This window comes from Orycteropus afer, unplaced genomic scaffold (assembly GCF_000298275.1).
Source record: "Orycteropus afer afer isolate SDZICR_OR568_19922 unplaced genomic scaffold, OryAfe1.0 scaffold00281, whole genome shotgun sequence".
Taxonomy (NCBI): Eukaryota; Metazoa; Chordata; class Mammalia; order Tubulidentata; family Orycteropodidae; genus Orycteropus; species Orycteropus afer.
Genome location: NW_006921868.1, coordinates 658,989 through 667,103, shown reverse-complemented (window position 1 = coordinate 667,103; position 8,115 = coordinate 658,989).

Below are 8,115 nucleotides of genomic sequence, written 5' to 3'. Positions count from 1 at the left end.
GGGTTTGAACCGCCAGCCGTCTGGTTAGCAGGCAAGTGTCTTAGCCACTATGCTACCAGAGATTACAAGAATGGTTGCACTGAAATCATGGGATTAGGTGGTGGTGGTGGTGGTTGTTGTTGTTATATGCCATGGAGTCGGATTCCACTCATAGAGACCCTTCCTTGGGTTTCTGAGGCAGTATCACTATGGAAGTAGATTGCTCAACCTTCCTTCCAAGGAGTGGCTGGTGAGTTAGCAGACTTCTGGTTAGCAGTCAAGTGCCTTAGGCACTATGCTACCATCCATTCATTAAATATTTATTGACCACCTACTATGTGCTATGAATGGACACTAGAGTATACAACAGTAAAAAAAATAATTAAAAAAATATAACTCACCGCCGCCAAATTGTTTCCAACTCATAGAGACCCCTTCTTGGGTTTCTGAGGCGGTATCTCTGTGGAAGTTGATTTACGATCTTCCTTTCAAGGAGTGGCTGGTGGTTTGAACTGCCAGGCTTCTGGTTAGCAGTCAAATCCCTTAGGCACTTATGCCACCAGAGCTCCTAACAGTAAACAAGACAAGACATCCAGAATCCCACCTTCATGAGACTTTTATAATATAATGGAACAGACTTAGGGCATAATGGGAGAAACATATATATTTTTAATTCAGGCAAATATATAATTAAACATTTGGATAAATGTTAAAAAAAGGAACACAGGAGATTTCTTTGAGAAAATCATCTATGTTAGATGGAGGTGTTAGAGAAGGCCTCAAAGGATATCTCAGCTGAAGCCTGGTGAGAAGGAGCCAGACACACGAAAAGTAAGATGGGGTAGAGATATAAGGAAACAGGTTCCAAATGCAAACAAGCCAGAAATACCTGGCTGGAAATTTTCTCCCTAGGTCTCTGCAGGAAAGGCCACATGGCATCAGTGGAACCATGAGAGATAGAACAGAATCAGCAGTGCCTAGAATCCTTTTCTCCAGCCAGGACACAGACGCCAGGTAGGTATGAAGCCGCCTGCATCCCGCCTCCAGCCCTGCAGCCTGTCTGTGGACACAGAACTGGTCAAACCCCTCCTGACACCAGACCCCTTGTAGCCACTGTAGGCTGGAAGCCATAAGCCTGGGCCACTTTGACACTATGAACAAAACGTACTGTTAGCAAAAAGCTAAACACTTCACAGCAACTGGTGAGGACAAAGCCACAGTCTGAGTCAGTGACAAGCCATCTGGCATGGAGTTCCACGTGACTTGGGCTTTTCTTGGACTTTCAAGATTCATTATATTTTATTTATGTGTTCACTGCCCAAACAGAACTTTCAGTAGGATCCAATAAATGTTTATGACAAAATTATAACATGTACATTAAAAATCAGGACTAGAGAAAAATCATTCCAAATAAGAGGTGAAGGTTGGGGGATAGGGCAGTATGGAAGGTTGAATAAAGACATACAGGCCAGAAGCCAGTTACTGAAATGGAGCTGAGAGCTCAGCTGTGAGGTTCCAGGGGGCCAAGGCAAAAAAGGGTAATAGAAGCTGTTTAAATGGCCCACAGGAGAAAAACACTCAACTCTCTTGGAGCATCACTGTCTTGCCATGTGAGCCCAGGTGTGGTTAACGACCACACCTGTGTGTTAACTAACTTGGTTGGGCCATGATTTTGCAGTTGGATGTAATTATTCCTTATGATGAGATTGTAATCACCTCCTTGTGGAATCTGCTGTGAGCAGCTAAGTAGTTGCCTTCAGGGTGTGGCCTGCTTCCAGTATGTATGGAGAAGCTTTGAGGAAGGTCTCCAGTCCTGCATTTGGTCAAGTCTTCGTCTCCAATTCCTGGACTTGAATGAGTGGCCTGCCTTGCTGCTTGGTGATCTTGGAATTGTGCCATTTTACCTGCAGACCTTAGGGTCATCAGCCTCAGCAGCCAGCAGATGCATGAGTTAGGAGATGCCTCTCACTCCAGTGGACCTAGAACAAGAGGCAGAGCTGAAGCCAAAGCTCAAGGGACTTTTACCGAGCCCCTAAAGCCAGCACTCTGAATTCAGACTTCTAGCCTCCAAAACTGTAAATGAATAAATTCTTGTTTGTTAAAGCCATCCACTTGTAGTATTTCGGTTATACCAGCACTAGAGAACTAAGACACCAGGCAAGTAACTCAACCTCTCTTAGATTAATTTCCTTATGTTCAGAAAAGATCTCCAGCCTAGACTCAGAATAGGAATCCCATAATATCTATGAGGAAAAGTCAATAACAAAAATGAGAGAAGCAGTCTGGGCATCATACAACAGGGCATGGTGGGAACTGTGGTGACTGGAGAGCCCATGCCCTGTCGAAAGGAGATAGCCATTTCTCGTCTCCAGCTGATTGTTGCCCTTCAGGAATGAGGGCCCAAATTGCCCACTTTCAAGAGGAGCTTATATTCTGGATTTTCATATAAACTCTTCTAATTTTTAAGTATTATTAATTCAAATTTACTTAAAACAACATACAAGGTCAAACGTAGCCCCACCTGAAGGCTAATTCCATAAAGAAATATCAAATATCTTCAGAGTCTTACATCTGGATTTTTCTCTCTCCAGGACCTCTGGTGGCATAGTCTGGTGGTACTTGACTATTAACCAAAAGGCTGGCGGTTCAAACCCACCATCCACTCCTGGGAAGGAAGGTTGGGCAATCTATTTCTGTAGTGATGCCACCTCAGAAACTCAAAGAGGGGTCACTATGAGTTGGATCCAACTTGACAGCAGTGAGAGAGAGAAAGAGAGAGGTTAAATTAGGGGAGCTGGTGGCATAATGCCTAAGGTACTTGACTGCTAACCAGATGGCTGGTGGTTCAAACCCACCAGCCACTCCTCAGAAGGAAGATTAGGCAATTTACTTCTGCAGAGATACTGCCTCGGAAACCCAAGGAGGGGTCACTATGAGTCGAATCCCCAGACCATAACTTTACCCAACTAAAACACCTCAAAGAAGCATTTCCCCTAAAAAGGTGTGATTCATGTTGAATTCTGTTCTACACGTTTAAGTCTCTGCTGTATTTCAAAAACAGGGAAAGACACATCAGTGTGATTAACTAGTCACCAACAAGTAGCCAGACAGAGCTGCCCAAATACTCCACCAGATGCTGGACAGCTCCCAGGCAGTTCTCAAGGTTTAGTGATGTCTGCAGAAATCAGCCCTTTCATCATCAACTCTAAGGCGTATTGCTGGATTTCTTTCTACTAGGAATCAGAAAACACCTACTCCTCTCCAAGTCCTTTTTCATGTCCATCTCCCTTCACGGAGTTTTCTTCATGGAGCCTGCTACCTAGCTCCTTGCCATTTGGTTCCATAAGCACTTTCCAAATGCCAGTTGGAGATAGGTACTGCACTAAGAGCTGAGAGCACCAAAATGAATAATTCAGGGTTACTGCCTTCAAGTAGAGTCCCTGGATAGTGCAAATTGTTAATGTGCTTGGCTGCTAACCATAAGGATGGAAGTTCAAGTCCACTCAGAGGCACCTGGGAAGAAAGGCCTGGCAATCTATTTCTGAAAAATCAGCCATTGAAAACCCTGTAGACTACAGCTCTACTCTGATACATGTGGTGTTGTCATGTGTTGGAGTCAACTCAACAGGAGCTGGTTTGTTTGTTTGTTGTTGTTTTTTGTTTGTTTTTGTTTTTTCTTTGGCCTTCAAGGAATTTCCTGGTACACTATGTCTGAGATACAAGAGTGTAAGAAGCAAATGAACTTATCCTAGAGAGTGTAAATGAGTTAATCTGACCTGGGTTAGAGTTTGATTTCTCTCACCTACGAGCTACATAATCTTGAACAAGTCACTTAACCTCACTTTGTGTGTTCCTTCATCTATTAAAAAAAGAAGAAGAAGAAGAAGAAGAAGAAGAAGGGAGAGGATTTTACCACCACCTAACATACAGTTTATTGGAAACAGAGCCGACTCATATTGCTGCAAAAGCTATGTACTGCATAATTTCAAGAAGTGTTGTTTACATGCACTATGATGCAGATGGTACCCCCTGAAGTTGTGCAGTATACTATATGAACAGCTCTATATGGAAGCCCTAGCTGGAAGGAGTAAATACCATGTATGAAAAAAACAAGCAGAGTGCCTAGCATGTAGTAGGTGCTCAACAAACTAAGCTGTTGCTAGTATAGGAACTAGCTTGGGGGAAAAAAAAAAACTGGTTTTCTTCCCTTTTCTACCATCTTTTCAACAAGAATCTCACAGCATAAAGCAAAGCAATTCTGAACAACTAAGCTGAGCTCTTCTCATCTATCAGTCTTGGACTGCACTGCACTCGCTCCTCCAAGGAAACACTCACACCCAGTCCTTGAGCCTTGATTCATGCCTCTGCCATTCCTTACTGTCAGTCTGAGATGCATGTCCCTCCTTCTCTACCTGGGACCATGCCTGGCTTCTAGATTCCAGTTGCTGACTGCCCCTTGGCAGTCCCCTACTCTTACTTGGTCCAGAATGATTCTCCAGGATGCGATGTTCTCAGAGACCACAGTCCTGAGATTCTATTTTTTTTTTAAGCTTCAAATTAATTGTTTGAATTTTTAAATATAGCTGGCATCTGGCTCTTGCCTGCTTACTTTGGAAGTGGTATTACCAAGTCTCTTTCTATTACAAAATGACAGAAAACCAACTAGAATCAGCTTAAGCAAACACTAATTCATCATTTCCTTGCTGTGAAGTGTCCAGGGGTAGATTTAGCTTCAAGTACAGTTGGATTCAGGAGCTCAGACAATAGTTTGGGATCTCTTGATTCTGTTCCCCTCCCACGCGTTGGTGCCAGGTGGTGGCCTCTGATGATTCCAAATGTTAAAAGATGAGTAGAAGCCTCCAGAGGATACAAAGCAAAAGGGAGCAGCATGAGCAGGGACCCCAAATGTTCTGCCTTCAGTCCTCCCGCATTTTGCTTTATTTGTCCAGCTCAGCCCTGTAGGGAGGCTTCACTTCTATCCTCTCATTACAGTTTACTCCTGGGCTCCCAGCTCTGCTTTCTGAACTACTTGCAAAACACCTCATCTCCCACCTTCATGAGAGGCAGAAGCCCTACCTCTTCCTGTTTCCAAGACCCTACTACCAAGTCCCCATTTCCAGTCCACAGGAAGCTGTCGGCCCTTGGGTAAATTTGACTATCAGACCTTGAACCCAATGAATGAGCAAGTTGGCACCAGTCATCAGAGCCATAACCTTCTCTGAATTTTCCTGAATGGCTCTTTCATCTCTCAAGAGTCTCCAAATGCTTTTTGCTTCAGGTGATGGGAGCCCAACTTTGTTGTTGTTAGGTGTTGCTAGTTGTTAGCTTGGTTCTGACTCACAGCCACATTAAGTACAACAGAATGAAACACTGCCTGGTCCAGCTCACCCTCAAAATTGTTGCTATGCTTAAGTGTATTGTTGCAGCCACTGTGTCAACCCATCTCGTTGCGAGTCCTCCCCTTGTTCTCTGACCCTCTGCTTTACCAAACATATCCTTCTCCAGAGACTAGTACCTTCTGACAACATAACCAAAGCACATGAGGAAATAGAAGTCTCACCATCCTTGCTTCTAGAAAGTATTCCAGCTGTACTTCAACAAAGACTGATATGTTAGATCTTTTGGCAGTCCATGATACATTCAATATTCTCCACCAACATCATAATTCAAATACAAAGATTCTTTTTCAGGCTTCTTATTCATTGTCCAGCTGTCATGAGCATAAGAGGTGATTGAAATACCATGGCTTGAGTCAGGTGCACCTTAGTCTTCAAAGTGACATCATTGCTCTTTACCACTTGTCTACTCCAGTAGATTTATTGAATGCAATACCTGTTGCTTTCAAGGTTGTGTTGATTATGGATCCAAGTTAAATGAAATCTTTGACAACTTCAAAGTTTTCTCCATTATTGTAATGTTGTTTATTGGCCCAGTTGTTGGTTTTCTCTGTGTTAAGGCATATTCCATGTGAAGGCTGTAGTCTTTGATTTTCATCAGTAAGTGCTTCAAGTCCTTTTCACTTCTAGCAAGCAAGGTTGTGTCATCAGCATATCACAGGTTGTTAATTAGGCTTCCTCCAATCCTGATGCTTTGTTCTTCTTCTTATAGTCCACTTTCTCAGATTATTTGCTCAGCATACAGATTGAGTAAATATCCTGACACACAACTTTCCTGATTTTAAACCATGCCATATCCACTTGTTTGTTCAAATGACTGCCACTTCATCTCTGTACAGGTTCTTCATGAGCACAATTCAGTGTTTTGGAATTCCTATTCTTCACAATGCTATCCATAATTTGTTATGATCCACACAGTCAAATGTGTTTGAAAAAAAAAAAAAAAAAAAAAAAAAAGTAAACATCTTTCTGGTATACTCTGCTTTCAGCCAAGATCCATCTGAATCAGCAATTATATTCCTCTTTCCACATCCTCTTCTGAACCCAGCTTGACTTTCTGACAGTTCCCTGTTGACGTACTGCAGCAAGTGTTTTTGAATTATTTTCAGTAAAATTTTACTTGCATGTGATATTAATGATATAGTTTAATAATTTCCACATTCTGTCGACTCATCTTTCTTTTGGATGACCACAAAAATAGATTTCTTCCAGTCAGTTGGCTGGGTACCTGTCTTGCAAATTTCTTGAGCACTTCTGGTGTTCCATCCATTTGTTGAAACATCTCAACTGGTATTCTGTCAATTCCTGGAGCTATGTTTTTTGTCAGTGACTTTAGTGCAACTTGGACTTCTTCCTTCAATATCATCAGTTCTTGATCGTATGCTACCTCCTGAAATGGTTGAACGTCAACCAATTCTTTTTGGTACAGTGACTCTGTGTATTCTTTCCATCTTCCTTTGATGCTTCCTGCATCATTCAAGATTTTACCCATAGAATACTTCAGTATTGCAAATAGAGTCTTAAATTTTTTCTTCATTTCTTTCAGCTTGAGAAATGCTTTTGGTTTTCTAACTCCAGTTCTTTCCACATTTCATTATAATACTTTATTTTGTCTTCTCAAGCTGCCCTTTGAAATATTCTGTTCAGGCCTTTCACTTCATCATTTCTTCCATTTATTTTAGCAATTCTATATTCAATAGCAAATTTCAGAGTAGCATAGTGGCTAAGACACTTGCCTGCTAACCAGACGGCTGGTGGTTCAAACCCACCAGCCACTCCTCGGAAGGAAGGTTGGGCAATCCTACTTCCGTAGTGATACTGCCTTGGAAACCCAAGGAAGGGTTGCTATGAGTCGGGGCGACTCGACGGCAAACAACAACAACAACAACTTCTGACATCTAACTTTAACTAGGGGGATTTATTGGAAGGATACTGAAGAATCTTTAATAATATTAATGATAAGGAGGAAGAGGAGGAGGAGGTGTAAAAGATCAAAGAAGAAACAGTCGTGAAGCATTTACTACTCTTCAGGTACTGTTTCAAGTACTTTGCGTGCATTCCATGCATCTCACAGCCACTCTATAAGGTAGGTATTCTTCTTTATTCTATTTTACCAAAGATGAAAACTGCTGTCATATGGGCAGTAAGTGAACCAGGACTTGAACTCAGAGCCTTTGACTTCAGAGGCTGCACTACTGTCATTAGACTACACTCAAAAGAAGAGCTATTGCAAGAGCAGAGGTGTATAAGCACTTGAATTTCAACAGGACTCACTCTTCATCTCTGCCTCTGTCAATTTTTCTCTTTCTCACAACAGATGAGCTTCCCTCTTATCGGCAGAAGATAAGGCTTCCAATAATTCTCACCCTCATTTCTCACAGCCTCCCCCATAGAAAAGGGCTGATTTAAACTCTCTGATTCCAAGTTCATAATCCTTAGGAGGGGCTCTGATTGGCCCAGTTTGAGTCATGTGCCAAACTTTGGGCCAATCAACTGTGGTCAGAGATCAGATTACTATGAAGCCAGGGCTTTGGTGTAAAAAAATCAATGAGTGGTAAGAGGAGGCAGGCAGGACCTACAATAGGTTCAAAGTGACAAGGATAGGAATGGAGTGAAAGAGTTCCCATAAGAAAGGTGCTATGCTGGTCAGCCCCAGGGTTACAGGTGAGGAGAGACAACTCAGGGACGCCCAGAGTAGCAGGCTGGAAGAGCAGGAGAAAGGGGATAAAAGCCTTGAACC